This window comes from Primulina eburnea, chromosome 16, assembly GCF_022965805.1.
Source record: "Primulina eburnea isolate SZY01 chromosome 16, ASM2296580v1, whole genome shotgun sequence".
Classification (NCBI taxonomy): domain Eukaryota; kingdom Viridiplantae; phylum Streptophyta; class Magnoliopsida; order Lamiales; family Gesneriaceae; genus Primulina; species Primulina eburnea.
In genome coordinates this window covers 29,072,350-29,088,376 of record NC_133116.1, presented here as the reverse complement: position 1 = coordinate 29,088,376, position 16,027 = coordinate 29,072,350, and positions in this window count along the sequence as shown.

Here is a 16,027-nt window from a genome sequence, read left to right as displayed (position 1 = left end):
AAAATCAGTTGAATACAAAAGAAGAGACAAGAATGATAAGAGATCATTCAAGAAAAAACACAAAGTCTTGCTAGCTGAAGAGAGCAAGTCAAAATGGGCAGAGACTGATAGTGAACCGAATACAGAGAGCTCAAGCAGCTCCAGTGATGATGAAGAAGAGGTTAAGTGCTTAATGGCTAACGATGCTAAACTGGAGTAAACAAGTGAACAGGTATTTGACTTCGGTTCTATTGATTTTACACGAGAATAACTCATTACCACTCTGCATGACATGGTGAATTAGTATCACAAACTTGCTCGCTCATTTGAAAAATCCAAAGCTAAGCAAACTAATCCCAAGGACAATACAACATAAACTGATGAGCCAGTTGAACCGTTGAGTCTAAAAAGGGAGATTGCAAAGCAAAAAGCTGAAATGATCGAGAGTTAATCCTTGATTCATCAGTTGAGAAATAATCAAAACAAACTGACTTGATTCAGGCTTGGAATAAGTTATCAGTCACTCTGACTGAAACACAGAGTTTGCGAAAATCAGTTACTGATAAAACTGGTTTAGGCTTCAATGGAATTGAAGAAACCTTTGTAAGTTATACAATGCCTAAGTTGAATGAGCACAAAGGAGAGTACATTACTTTTGTGAAATCAACTGTGGCACATGAAATCTTTGAACCAAGTAAACTCATTGTTCAACCGATTGAACATAAGAACAAAGATAAGAAGTTTGGAATTGGATATAGCCCTGAGAGTCCAACTGATTCACGAAGCTGGTTATCTAAACGGTCCAGCTACAAAATTCAGCACTCTAGGAATAGCTATTACAATTACTACAACTGTAAGCCAGTTCAACAAAGATATCGAGTGAACACGAAGTTGAAGAAGGTTAACAATCATACAGTTTCATCCACGCAGCACACACCTAACACACACAAGCTGAGAAAAATAACCTGGAACATAACAACTGGTAAGTCAATTAGACTGATCCAAGTCTGGGTTCCTAAAGGACTAATCAGTTCAGGACCCAAATAAATGTAGGTACCAAGATTATATATTGTGTGTGATTGCAGGTGACAGGTACAACAAAAAAATCAATTTGGTACTTGGATAGGGGATGCTCGCGACATATGACAGGGGATACAAACTTGGTATCCCAACTGATCAAATACACTGGTCCAAACATCAGTTTTGGACACAACTCTAAAGGTAGAACTGTGGGTAAGGGTAAGCTTATCCATAGTAAGTTTATTATTAAAGATGTCTTACTAGTTGAGAATTTGAAATATAATTTGAAAAGAATCAATCAGCTACGCGACAATAATTTCTCAGTACAGTTCAACAAACAAACTTGCACAGTTAAAGACTCAACTGATGAGATCATTTTAACTGGAAATCATTGTGAGAATACTTAAAAGTCAGTTGGGCTGATCAACCTAATGCACCAGTTTGTTTTATAGCTTCAAAATCTTCTAAAAACTGGATGTGGAATAAAAGGTTGAACCACTTAAATTTTAAGTCTATTGCTCATCTGAGTAAACATGATCTTGTAACTGGTCTGCCTAAAATAAACTTTTCAAAAGATAAAATTTGTTCAGCATGTCAGTTTGGTAAGCAAGTAAGATCTTCATTTAAAAACCAAGGTAGTAACTCTTCCTCCATATGCTTAGAATTGCTGCATATGGATCTTTTTGGTCCAATATCAGTCATGAGTTTAGGGGAAATGAAGTACACCTTTGTAATTGTGGATGAGTTTTCAGTTTTCAAGATTTACTTGGGTTATCTTTCTTAAATCAAAAGACCAAACTATTGCACAACTGATTAAACTTTTCAAAAGATTATTAAATGAAAAATCAGTTGGTATTGACAGAATAAGGTCTGATCGAGGGACTGAATTCATCAATCAAAATCTTTCACAATTTTTAGAAAACACTGGGATCAAGCATGAGCTCTTAGTAGCAGAACTCCTCAGCAAAATGGTGTGGCTGAGAGAAGAAATCGAACTCTTAAAGAAGCTGCTAGAACAATGCTTGCTGATTCTGGTATTTCTCGAAGGTTTTTGGGCAGAAGCAGTAAACACTGCATGTTACACTCAGAACAGATAAATGATTAACAAAAATCATTTAAAAACGCCATATGAGATCTGGCATGGACATAAAAGTGTGGTATCTTACTTCAGAATATTCGGCTGCAGATATTTTATTCACGATAATGGCAAAAATCATTTGATGCAAAATCTACAGAAGGAATATTTATGGGTTATTCATCAGTTATTAAAGCTTATAAAATCTTTAAAAAATGCACTTTGAATGTAGAAGAGTCAATTCATGTTGTCTTTGATGAATATGTACTAACTGATAAGCCAACTGATCCAGTTGAGCTAGTTAATTGCTTTACAGATATAAGTTTGGACGGTGATAGTGAAGAAGAATTTCATATAAATAGAAATCTCCTTTAAACACCTGAACCAAAGATACTGGATCAATCAGTTGAACAAGAAATTTTTCCTGAGCATCAGTTGGTGGAGCAAAATGATGAAATTCAAATACCAACTGAAGCAGCAGCAACTGAAACTGAAGAAAACGTTGAGTTACCAACTGAATTAGTTGCTGAAATCGATCCACCAATGCTAAATACAGATTGAAAAAATCACACCCACCAGAATTGGTGATAGATAATCCATCTGATCCGGTAAGAACTCGGAACCAACTGAAGAGCTGATGTTCAGATTTCTACTTCTCCTCAAGAACTTCAACAGAAAGTAGTTGCAGAAATTGTTCCAGAAATGGTTACCGTTGTTCCTGAATCAACTAATAAGGCCTTGGTAATATTTAATGAAGAAGACAAGGAGAGGGAATCAGAATCCTCTAAAGCTCTGTCTCCTCATATACTAATGGCTACTGATTGCATTATAAAGACATTAAGTACAACCTTCTCCATTTGATTTCTTCTATTTCTGATATCAAGTCAACCCAATTGCTGCACACATTGAAGATTGATTATATGAAGTAGAATACAATGAAGAACCTACACCAGGTTACAAAGGATATCACTTCCTTATTTCTCCAACTAGATCAATTAAAGAAAGACCGAGTGACAGTTCAAGCATATTTCCAGACTCAAGACATGTTCAAAAATCGCATTGAATTTTTGGAAACAGTAGATAGAAAGAGAATTGATCTGATACAAGAACAAATAATGAATGCAATATCTAATGTCACCTTGAAAGTCTGTACGTTATCCAGCAGAGTTGGTAAGTTTGACAAAAAGGGGGAATAGGTAGTAGAACACCAGAGCTATCAAAGAAGAGACCTAGTCAACCGAATGATCAAGGACCAGCTGATAAAAGAGCAAAGGAATGAAGATATCCAGATCAGTTAGAAGACAGTCTTTATATTCAGTTGAGAAATTTGGAAGATTTTCAGTCAATAGAAGATTCTTTTATTCTTTCATTCTTTGTACAAATCTGTACATTGAAAGAATTGTCAATAAAAGATTATTTTATCTATGATGAGTTCATTTTCATCAGTTTGTAACTTTTAAGTTTTGTCAAACACCTAAAAAGGAGAATTGTTGGAAACTTAATTTCGGAGTTTGACAAATTGAGCGTGAAAAGATTGAACAACTGATCAAGAAGACTCAAAGTAACTGAACTAAAAATTCGTACACTGTTAGTTACCCGAACTGAAGGTTAGTGCATGTATAATAAAATGAAAGTGAACTAAGCTAACTGAACTGTGTAGTCAACTAGATGATTAGCTGAGACTGATCAGTTACACTACAATCAGTTGAGAACAATCAGTCAATCCTATCAGCTATGTCAACTGATAAATCAGTTTGACACATCATCAGTTAAGGAACATAGCTATCAACCGACAATTGTACAAGAGCATACTGCAACGTATAGTGGGAACGCCACATTTTAGAAAAACTACAGTGTACGATTGTCAGAAGAATGTTGACGTGGCTATACAACGGATTTAAAGATTCAAAATGAATTCATTATTATCGTTGGAAGAAAAGCATATAAATAGCCGAGAAGATCAGCTGAAGCAGAGTAATCATGTGACACCCTAAAAACAAAGGTGCATAAATGCATTTTTTAGTATAAATTTTACTATTTTCATTTTTAGAATTTTTCCACATTAATTTTCGGTACAAATTTTATTTGTCCAAAGTATCTAGAAATATATTAAAATACATCACAATACACTTAAAAATTCATCAAGCACTATGAAGTTTCCATTCCAAAATCAAATACCGAAAATATAATAAAATATTATAATTGAACTCAATATATAAGTTAAGTAATTAAGCACAATAATTATTAAGTTCAATGTAAGATAAAATTATAATTAGGTTCAATACATAATTAGATACAAGAATATAATAATATTAAGTTTGGATAAACATAACATTTTTTCATTTAATAAATAAATAATAATAATAAAATATTAATAAAAATCAATTTAGATAAGTATGAGTCACGGCTATATATATATATATATATATATATATATATATATATATATATATATATATATATATAATTGAACTTCTTTTCAATTCCCAAATCACTATTCAACCGAGAGAGACTAGCCGAGAAGAAGAAAAGAAAGGAAGATGGAAGGAGAAGGAAAAGGAAAAAAGAGAAGAAAATAGAAGAAAAATCCATACATCTTTCCAAAAAATTCCGATAAATCACCAACTATTCATCTCATATAATAAAGCAATATAACATTGGAGATGACATAAAAGGATCGCTCAAAATCCAGAAAATCAAACAATATATTCCGAGAAACGGTATCGGAATTCCGTTTCAAGCAAGGTAATCTACGCTTATCTTTTTTATAGCTACACACCAAACTAGAGGTCGGCTTGAACATAAAAGTGGTGCCTCTTGTTGCATAGATGAGGTACATACCACCCGTCGTCCCAAAATATTTCCGGAAATAACATTTTCGGAATGCCGGAGTACCTTAGTTAACCATACGACGATATTTAAAACTGGTATTCATCGGGTAGGAATTTGAAAATACTTTCAACATAAGAATTCAAGATCATAAAAAGTTACATATTCTGGAAAAAATCCGGCCGTGTGTGGTCGCCAGAAGGCCAGTCTGGCGCCAAAACCTTCGGCGCGTGTACTGCACGCGCCGCCGTATCGGCGATTTTCCGACGGCCGAAATTTCCCTGTGATATTTCTGACTTTTTGGCCAACTTTCGTAATGTTTAGAGGTGTTTTCTAATTAATATGAAGTTTGAAAACTTAAGTAAAATCAATCGGGTTAAATTTTGAACAAAAAATAATCTGGAAATGATCAGCTAGTTATTTAAAAACTCTAACATATAAATATCATTCATAACATATTTTTAGGACTTGCTCCAGCAACTCGGATTATTAATCAAGCCTAAACTGTAAGTTATCAGGTGAGGAAATTACTATTTATTCTTCTATTAAAGCCTTTGGCATTTGGCCTGGAAATTTCAATAACATTTATTTAATGTTCAAATATCATCCACAGTTCATTTCAATTACTGATATATTTTCTTGTATATTTATGAATGGATTGATATACTATTAATGAATGGAGTCATGGACAACGGATTTCGGTCCGGAAATTGAGTCCATTGGACAACGTGGCTTCGGCCAGGAAAATGAGCCCAATGAACAACGGGTCAAAAGTCCCGGGTATATGGTTCATCTGAACAACGCGCACCGATTATTTCAGTCCGGATAATGGTTCACCTGGCTCGTAAAAAGTGCTCAATTAGAGCCACCAATGTTAATTTATGGAATTTTTATTTATCTATTATTCCATTGCATAACATTCATAACATCTAAATTGTTATGCCTATTACTTCATGCATAATTATAACGAAGCGCGATTTTAATTTATTTAAAAGCTATATACTAATTTAAACTCACTAAGTCCTCAAAGACTTAACCCTCTGTTTCTTTTCGTCTATTGTAATTTCCAGATGCAGGAACCCCGAAATTGGAACAGGAGGAAAATAACTGAAGCTGAAATAAGAGTATTTGAAAGTTGAGATGATCTGTTTATAAATAAATATTAAACTTCCACTGTAAAATAATTGTACATATTTGAAATAAGAATGTAAATATTTGTAGATAATCTTTAAATGATAGTAGAAAATATTTAAATTTCTATCTAGAATGTCTTTTTAATGATAATAATGGTAAAAAAAAATTAACAGTTCAATAAAGAAAGATTGTAGAAAAGTGGCACTTAGTAAGGGAATAATTATGAATTCCTAAACCGGGCGTCACAAATCAAGCTACGAAATTTGTCCAAGTTATCAAGAAGAACTTTGTGCATATTCTTTCAAGTTTAAAAAAAAGCTCACGCTTAGTATACACATTCTTAGCTTTCAAGGCTATACTTTGAGCTTAAAAGCACAAACACTCATTGTTGTATTATTCGATCTTGTAGAGATCAGTTGTATTAAAGAGTTAGATATCAGTTGAGTACTGATAAATTGGACTGAAACTAAGAGTTTCAGTTTTGGCAGTGTTACGTCCAAACTGAAGTGAGTTTGTACAAATCTTTGTATAAATCAAAGTTTTTTTAGTAAATATCATATCTTCGAGATAGAAGGGGTGACGTAAGAGTGTTTGAAATCTCCGAATATCCACAAATCTTGTGTCCCTTAATTTCAGTTTTATTCTATCTGTCATTCAGTTTATTTCCGCACTTTCATTAGTTAACTGATTGAAATTGACAACAAGATTCCTGACTTCTGTTTATCACTAAACTGACTCATTATTCGAAAAAGTTGTGAAAACTGTCAAGTGTTTATTCAACCCCCCTTCTAAAAACTTTTTCACTTCCAACCGATCCTAACAAGAGCCAAAGATCCCCAAAGAATTGTGTACTGTCACTCCGAGAAGCTCAAGAAGTCACGCCTCAAGTATGTGATTTTTACTGCTTTATATTTTATATGCTAAAATGCTTTTATGATACGTGATATAAATGTTAGTTGCATGTTGCATGTAAAACGTTAAAAGCATGTTGGTTACACGGTTCGGACGACGTGTACAGAGATGCCTCCTAGAAGGATTTTGCGTAGGAATGATGAGGATAGAATGAGGAGGAGATTCCATGGCCTCCACCTAATCAGGATGCTAGTGCATGTGTACTAGCCGGTATGGCTCGTTTACTAGAACAACACGTAGGAAATGGTGCAAGAGTACGACTGGATGCTATCTATGAGCAATTTAGGAGGATGAACCCTAAGGATTTTTGTGGCACTATTGATCCATTCATTGCTAAGGGATGGATTCGATCATTGGAGGTTAGTCGATGAATCCATCTACGTATAACTGCGGTACCCGATGGTGAGGCATCAGCAACAGTTTTACCCATACACTAGGCCTTGGCCTTACATGTTCGTATTCGTATTAGTCACAACCAACTCACCTCCTTAAAAAACATGTCATCATATTCATCACTTGTAAAATTCATGCATATACATACATTTCCTTAAAACCAAGCATGTAACGTGTTAATAACAATAACGTAAAAATACATGTTCCATATCAATATATACATTTTAAATATGCATTTTCAGTTATCAAAGCATTGTCAGGACTGCTAACTCGACCCGCTCAAGCTTATCGAACTCCTTAAACATACTTCTAGTCATTTCCTTAAACGTATCCCGAACCCCTGCAATAACCAATTTATTTCGTTTCAGGGCTTAGACCAGAGTCCCGTTTCACTCGAATTAACACGAGACTTGATCAAATTCAACAATAGTTCAACGACTCCTAACCAAACCCCGTGTGACTCAATTTAAACCATTTATAACCACAAACATGTTGGTGTAACTTACTGGAACCCCCAAAATGAGCAATATCCACAAAATCTCAAAAAATACTTGTACAGTATTAGCGCCTAGGTGCTGGCAATGTAGCGCTACAAGTTCCGAAGCGCCAGCACTGCAGTACCATAGGGGTAGTGCCACGGCGCCAACCCTACGGGATAAATCCCAAAATCGAATTTTGAAGCCAAACTCTATGCCACGCCCAACCAGCCCCGACCACGCTCGAACCGACCTTTCACTAGACCACAACCAACCTTCCCGCACTGTCCTAGCCATGACCTTCAACCCCATGCCCTTGAATACACGTGAAGTACCTAACTCTCCAAAACCGATCCACAAACACGGGAATCGATCGGTTCTCCCTCAAACTTTCATTGACCTGAATAACAACACATACGTTCCTGCTTATCTATTATTAGATCACTCTTAAAACTCGAGTCATGTCATACCCTTCAACACAAGTTAAGAAACGTTAGAAACAAGACAAGAAAATTGCATATTTTTGTATAGAATTCAAGTAAAACCGATGCATAACATTATAACCAAAATATATCTTGTAAATTCATTTCAAAACACATATTATGATGTGATCAATGCGAAAAGAAGGGAATCGGGCGTGTCTTTGCGTAATTATGCTCGAAAACTTGACACAATCACGTAGAATGGGCACCGGAGGGACGGGGAAGAGTTACTATGAATTTTTCTTACAAAATCCGACCACAAGAGCTGCTGCTGGACGTGAATAGGCTGCTGGAATTTGAGAGGTGCGGACAAAATAAGGGTGAGGTGATTAGGGTTTAGGAGGGAAAGATTTGATATAAAACAAGTGCATAATGGGCCATAATTAAAATTAATGTGGATAAGTAGGAGTTTAGGCCCAACATATATTAAAATAGGCCTATTAAGCCTAATTACACACTCATAAATATTTCGTTTAAATTCGTTTTCAAAAATATTAATCGTACCTTCAAAAGTCCTCTGTTTTGCTAAAAATCGTCTAACAATTAAAAATACGGTTCAACGTAACAAAATACTATAAAGGGCTCATTTTCGAAACTTTCGTATCAATTACATCATATGTTAAATAATTAAAATAATAATTTAAGAAAATATTTTTCATCATCTGTCATTGGTCTCCGTTCCTCGTTCGAGCGTGAAATACTGCTAAAAGCCGTATAACATGCAATCTTATGAACCATGTCATAAAAACACATATTCATGATGCACTAAAATAATTTAACTAAAATACATAAGAAATTTGACAACTTGCATACATGTGGTTCACGTAGACCTTAAAATTTTCGGGACGTTACAATCTATCCCCTTAAATTTAATTTAGTCCCCAAAATTTGCTTATCCTCGATAATAAAAAAATTTAGACTCTTGATTCAAGTATCCCAATAATCCACACTTCCGCTGCACCACTCTGATAAAATATGTTTTAGGTTGTCCTTATGTCTCATCAATCCTAATTAAATTTGCCTTCAAAATCCTCGTTTGTGAATCGCAACTTAGAACGACTTATGGCGACATAATTCTATTTTACTATAACCTCAGTGATGTGATCCTGGTGAATCGGGTAGGTTGGGTTGGGGCAATCCACCGGATCTGATTAGAGTTTTTAAGGGAAAATGAGCAAGGGATATATATTGATGATTATGGCTTCAATTGTAACATGCAAACAAGGGAATGAACTCGTGAATGGGCACCAGAGGGGTGTTCAGTGTAGCTATTACGATGTTTAAGTCAGCAGGCGAAATATGAAGAGAACCAGTGTAGAGAAAAATAAAGGCTACTGGTGTGTATATGTCAATATATCTCAATGAATCAAGATGCAAAGCAAACCTGCTATTTATAGGAAGGAAGATGATGAGTTTTCCTAATTTTCAGTGCCTACTTACCATTTTTGCTGCCACCTACTTGCTGTCATGCCGTCTTTGAGTTTTTCATCCAGTCAAATAAGTAAGATTCTGTCATGTGCGCTTATCGAGAGAAGATATTACCTACTTTCACACTCGAGTGCTGTGCTATTACCGAGGCATCCCAGGTTGAGAGTCATCACCCGGGAATTTGCCCGAGAGCTCAGGCCTCTGATTGCCTAGTAAATGATGTCCCGAGCACTCTCTTACCCGGCTACTCATGAGACCCTTCTGTAAACTTACCCTGATCCGGATCATCCATTTACCATCCCCGATCATCCATTACCCGGGGCCTTCTGGGAGTATCACCACTCCCTCCTTAAATAGTCGGGCTAGAGTCATACTCGCTGTCCCGATCAGTCATGCTTGAGCTCCAACAGAAAGACAATCCACTCTGGTTATAAAGCATCGAGGCCTCATGCCTCCTGGACATGAGATAAAGTCGTCGAAGCTTCATGTCTCCCGGACTTAAGATAGAATGCCGGAGCCTCATGCCTCCCGTTCTTGAAATAAGGTGTCAGGGCCTCATGTCTCTCGGAATTTAGAAGATTTTTGTCATTTTGTATTCCTAGGTTGGTAGGGCTGCCATCATGATGACGTGTGCCCTAGAATTTGAACGGCCCAAAAACGATTTGAATTCTGGGGAGGCGAACAGTCTGAGATGCCTCGATTTCCGAGCATGTCTTTTCGTATTCCCACACACTTTCTAAGGCGCACCCTAGTCGTCCGATTTCTCTTTAGATCAACGGTTGAGATCATTCTCCTTTCGCATATATAAAACGATGAACCATCCTCCTTTTTGACTTTTACAAATTTGATTTCTCTTACACAATCTTCCTTCAGATTTCTGACGTACTGTGCTCTGCAGCTCCAACGTGACCTCCATTTTCAGCAAGTCTTTCTTCAATCAATCTCGTAAATTTTTCTTCCCCGTTTCCTTAAAAAACGTCAAACTCTACGTCTTCCACCTCTGGAGCAATTGCGCGAGGCTCGTCTGGTTATGAGTCTACCGTGATGCGCTATGACTCCTCCCCTTATCCTTTCCAAAAATGTTTTTCTGTTCGCCATCCCTCAAAACCCAAAAACTAACAAACCCTCCTCTTCTGGCCCGTCCCGAGCTCTAAAAAAGGGAAAGGGCAAAGCTCGGGCTTCTTCCACTTCTCACTCCGAGATTCCTGGGGTTCCATGGTTTGCTTCAATGAGCAGCACTTTGTGCTCGGGAGCAGACAAAGAACTTCGGGTTCTCGGATCTCTTCCTCCTTCCTACCCTATTCTTATTCTCGTCCCCTCTGATAGGGCCGATCACCCTCTTCCTGGTTTCACTACTTTCTTCCAGGACTAGGTTAAAAATGATCTTCGTTTTCCAGTTCCCTCCTTCTACATCGAGGTTGCCAAATTTTTTGGTGTCCTCGTGAACCAACTTCACCCTAATTCTTTCCTGAATCATGGCTTCTACTTATATTATTTTTAGGATGCACAATCTTCTCATCACCCCCTTGATTTTACATTAATTTTCTCGGCTAAAAGCTCGCTTCCTTGATGATATCTCTTCTTCCAGAAGAGGTGGAAATGACGGGCAACTCCAAGGAGCTTGGGCCACACAAGAGCTTCACGGGCAACTCCAAGGAGAGCTGTCCCGGGTTCGATCCATTCACGAAGAAGAAGTTGCCAGTCTTCGCACTGCTTTGGATGAGGCCAATCCACAGCTGAAAACAACTTAAGAGGATCTGGCTAAGGCCCGAGATCATGCTGACGAGGGCCTTGTCCGGAGGAAACATTCCAAAGGCGTATCTATTATCTAGAGTCAGAGAATCATTCTTTGTTCGAGGAGAAGGAGAGACAACACTCCCGGGCGATGGCTTCTGAAGCTGACCTGGCTGCTGCTGAGTATAATAAGAGCAAGTGGCAGGCCTTTCTCCTATCTCTGGAATTCAAGAAGACCGTTGAAGATAGGAACCTATTCTTTCTTCTAGACCGACTTCGATAAGTGTTGAGAGCATTTCGAAGAAGCCTGGCTGATTCTAGAAGATGAGGAAGAGTTTCCTGATTTTGGACGAGCCATAGCATCCCTTCCCAAGGATGCCAAAGAGGAGAAGGAGGATCCCCAAGAAGAAAATAAATTGTGGTTAAGCCCAATAGATGTAGATTAGGATTGTAATTTTTTTGTCTTTCCTTCAATTTCCTGGATTGTAATTCTAGCCTCGGACTTTATTATTAATAAAATATGCTCTTACGAAATTATCTTGCCTCTTAAATGCCTTGATTTTTATAAACTAAAAATGTTTGCAATATGTCCGGCCTTAGAAATAATTAGATCCTCTTTATTCATAAACTGCTTTTGAATGTTGAATCTCTGAATTTTTCTAAGTGTTTGAAAATAACCTGTATTTCAAACAGAGCTAGGGACTTAATGCCTAACTAGGGTACAGAGCCATGGGCCTAGGGTACGTATCTCTGGACTTAGACTGGTCGAGGTGCGGAGCTCCGAGCCAAAGTACAGAGCCATGTGCTTAGATTGGTCGAGGTGCGGAGCCGCGATCCAATGGTACGGATCCCTGGACTTATGCTACAAGTTGTTTGAATGATTCCTTCATTGAAATAAGTTCAGTACAAAGTTATATTTAAGCATAATACCTTTTCAAATGAAATACATTCAATGGTCTTTTGAGAGAATGCCTCTGAGCATGTTCTAAGTAGTAAGCTCCAGAGCTGACTTTTCGAATGATTTTGAAGGGACCTTCCCAATGAGATTCTAGCTTGCCGCATCTCCTACTGGATTTACTTTCTTCATGACTAGATCTCTTATCTGAAAACTTCGGATCTGGATACTGCTTATTGTATGATTTCATAACTCAGCCTCTATAAGCTTCCATCCGGATCATTGACTGCTATATTTTTTCTTCCAATAGATCCTAGTTCCATTGCCCGGCTTTGGTCATTATTATCCAGGTAAGATTCTACACGGGCGGAAGATTACTCAATTTCCATAGGTATGATAGCTTCAGTAGCATAAACCAGATTGAAAGGAGTTTCTTGAGTAGGTGCTCGGGGTATAGTCCTGTATGCCTAAAGAACACTAGGCAATTCTTCCACCCAGACTTTTTCTTTACCTCGCTGCCGAGTCTTCAAAGCCTGCACAATAATTCGAGTTACTACTTTTGTCTGCCCATTTTCCTGGGGGTAAGCAACTTAAGTGAAAGACTGAGTGATCTTAATTTCTTGTCACCAGGATGTGATCTTTCTTCTTTTGAAACTGCCTCCCATTGTCTGAGATTAGCTTTCGGGGAATCCCGAATCGACATACGATATTATTCCATAGAAACTTTAACACTTCTTCATCGGTAATCTTAGCCAGGGGCTCGGGCTCCACCCATTTAGATAAGTATTCAACGACTATTAGGAGAAATTTCTTTTGAGCCCGAGCAATGGGGAAATGACGAACAATATTCATACCCCATTGATCGAAGAGGAAAGATGCCCAGATAGGTTTCATCGGAGTGATCGAGCTGTGTTGAAAATTAAAGTGATACTGACATCCTTCACATGCTCGAACCACCTGGGAAGAATCTTGGCTTAAAGTGGGTCACCTAGAATCCGGCCAACATGGATTTCCGAGCTAAAGCAGTTCCTCCAAGATGCTCCCCACAACATCCTTCATGTATCTCCCGAAGGACATATTCTACTTCTTCCCCAGCTAGACATTTTAACAGAGGTCCTTGGTCCTGTACAAAATTTTGTTTAAGAGTACAAAACTGGAAAACTGCTTTATGATTTTTTGGGCTTGGCCTCGTTCCTCAGGTAATAGGCCATGGGTCATAAACTGGATGAGAGGAGTCATACATGAGTCCTCTTGCCTTGGTATCGATTCTTCCTCCGTATAAAGAACCAGCCGAGTGAAAACCAATATTTCCTGGGTGCTAACTTCTGAGAGAGAGGTAACCATTCTGGCCAAGGAATCTGCCTCACTGTTCTCTTCTCGAGGAATCTGTTCAATGCTCCAATCCACAAAAGATTCTGCCTGGGCCAAAATGAGATCCAAATACTTGAGCATTTTTTCATCCGTAGCTTCATAATCTCCCTTTATCTGATGAGTAATCAATTGTGAATCAGAGAAAAGGATGATTCGGGGGCTCCTATTTCTCGGGCAGCACGCATACCGGCCAGGAATAGCTTCATATTCTGCTTCATTGTTGGTAACCCGGGAATCAATCCTCAAAGCCAACTTAAATTTTTCTCCTGAGGTTGTTATTACCAGTATTACAACTCCACAACTGGTCAAACTTTATGCCCCATCTACAAAGACTCTACATACCTCTTCTTTATACGGTTGAATCATCTCTGAAAGAAATTCTGACAAGGCTTGAGCTTTTATGGCAACTCGGGGTTTGTACTCGATATCACATTCTCCCAGTTCAATTGTCCATTTTACCATCCTCCCGGAAACCTCAGGGTGAGTCATGATTCTCCTAAGAGGAATGTTGGTAAGCACAGTGATCGGATGAGAGAGAAAATAAGGCCGCAATTTTCCGAGCATTATCTGAGCTTGGCTCCTCTGAGAGCATAGCTGACATAATATACATGCTTCTAATCAGAACCTTCCTCCCGTATAAGCACTGAGCTGACAATCATACTCTGTTGTAGACAAGTAAACAAACAATTTTTCCCCAAGCTCGGGCTTTACCAAGACAGGAAGCTCGGCTAGATGGCTCTTAAGATCTTTGAATGCATGTTAACACTTATCATCTCAACCAAACTTATGTGCCTTCCTGAGGATCTGAAAGAAGGGATAGCTTTTATGTGCAGACTGGGAGATGAATCGGGACATAGCAGCAATTCTCCTGGTTAGCTTTTGCGCCTCTCGGATGGATCGAGGGGATGAAATGTCTAAGACAAACTTGACTTTCTCGAGTTGACCTCAATTCCTCGATCAGTAACCACAAAGCCCAAAAATTTATCACTCTTTACTCCAAAGATGCATTTGACGGGGTTGAGCTTAATCCCATAACGATTGAGGGTGGCAAATGTTTCTTCCAAATCGGCAATAAAACAAGAAGCCTTCCGGGATTTGCCAAGTATATCATCCACATAAACTTCAATGTTCTTTCCCAATTGCTCTGCAAATACACGGTTCATTAATCGTTGATATGTGGCTCCAGCTGTTGCGTGTTTTCTTGATTGCTCGCAAGCGCACGATGTCAAGTTATAGTAAAATGTATTTCTTGAGTACAAGTAGTCGATCCTACGAGGAGTGTGTATAAAAACGTATATCAGTGCTTGTAATTAAACTATTCTCGACTTTATCTAGAAAAATCAATAAAAAGGTTAGTTTGCTTGGAATTAATGAATCGCAAAATTATTAACTAATCGACCGAATTGGGGAAAATATCAAGGAGAGAAAATATCTAGAGAAATGATTTCACTAAGTTTCCACGATATTATTTTCAGTTAAATTTATATTCATGAATTCCAATTATTTAATAGCCAAGAACACTTACTTGTTTTATTCTCCATTTCTCAAGTGACGAATAAACTGTATCAATCAAACTTGGATTCTAATATTCCTAATTAAAATCTAAGTTTCATGGATAAATGCAAACAATGTTCTTACCTAAGTCCTCGCTAAAGTTATACGCCTTCCGAACGCGATAAACATTCAACAATGTGTTTCTAATGATATAATCCTAGTCCCTCTCCCCAGTTGTAGAATTAATCAGACAACACACAATTTATGTCCAGTAAATTGCAGTAGAATAAACACAAAGAAACACAATTAAACGAGAAGGAATTCAATCATATAAAAACCGAGTCAAATTATCGCATCCACAAAGCTACATCATCCTCTAGAATAGAAAATTAGTTCATGACGAAATCTAAATAACAACAACGCATGTTCAAAGTTTTAGACATCGAAATACGAGAAGATATAAAAACGAAAAAACAGATCACAAATCCAAAGTGTCGTCTCCGTCCCCAGATTCGTCGTTCTTCGTGTTTGTGATCGATCTTCGTACTCCGTATATTCATCTCGTGTTCGCCCCTGCTCTCTTGTCTGTTCTTTTTCCAAAAACGGCGTCCCTTTCTTCTGAACCCTTGTCTTCCTTTTATTTTTTGCGTCCGAGCCATAAGTAGAGGCACATTTCTCTTTTCTCGCCGCCATTAGCACCACGGCTCTGAGTAAGTGGTGCCTAGAAGCCCGTTGTTTGTGAGTATAAGCATCGCGGCGCCTGTCCCTTAGCGCCTAGGTGCTTCTTGTATGCATCTTGTGGCGC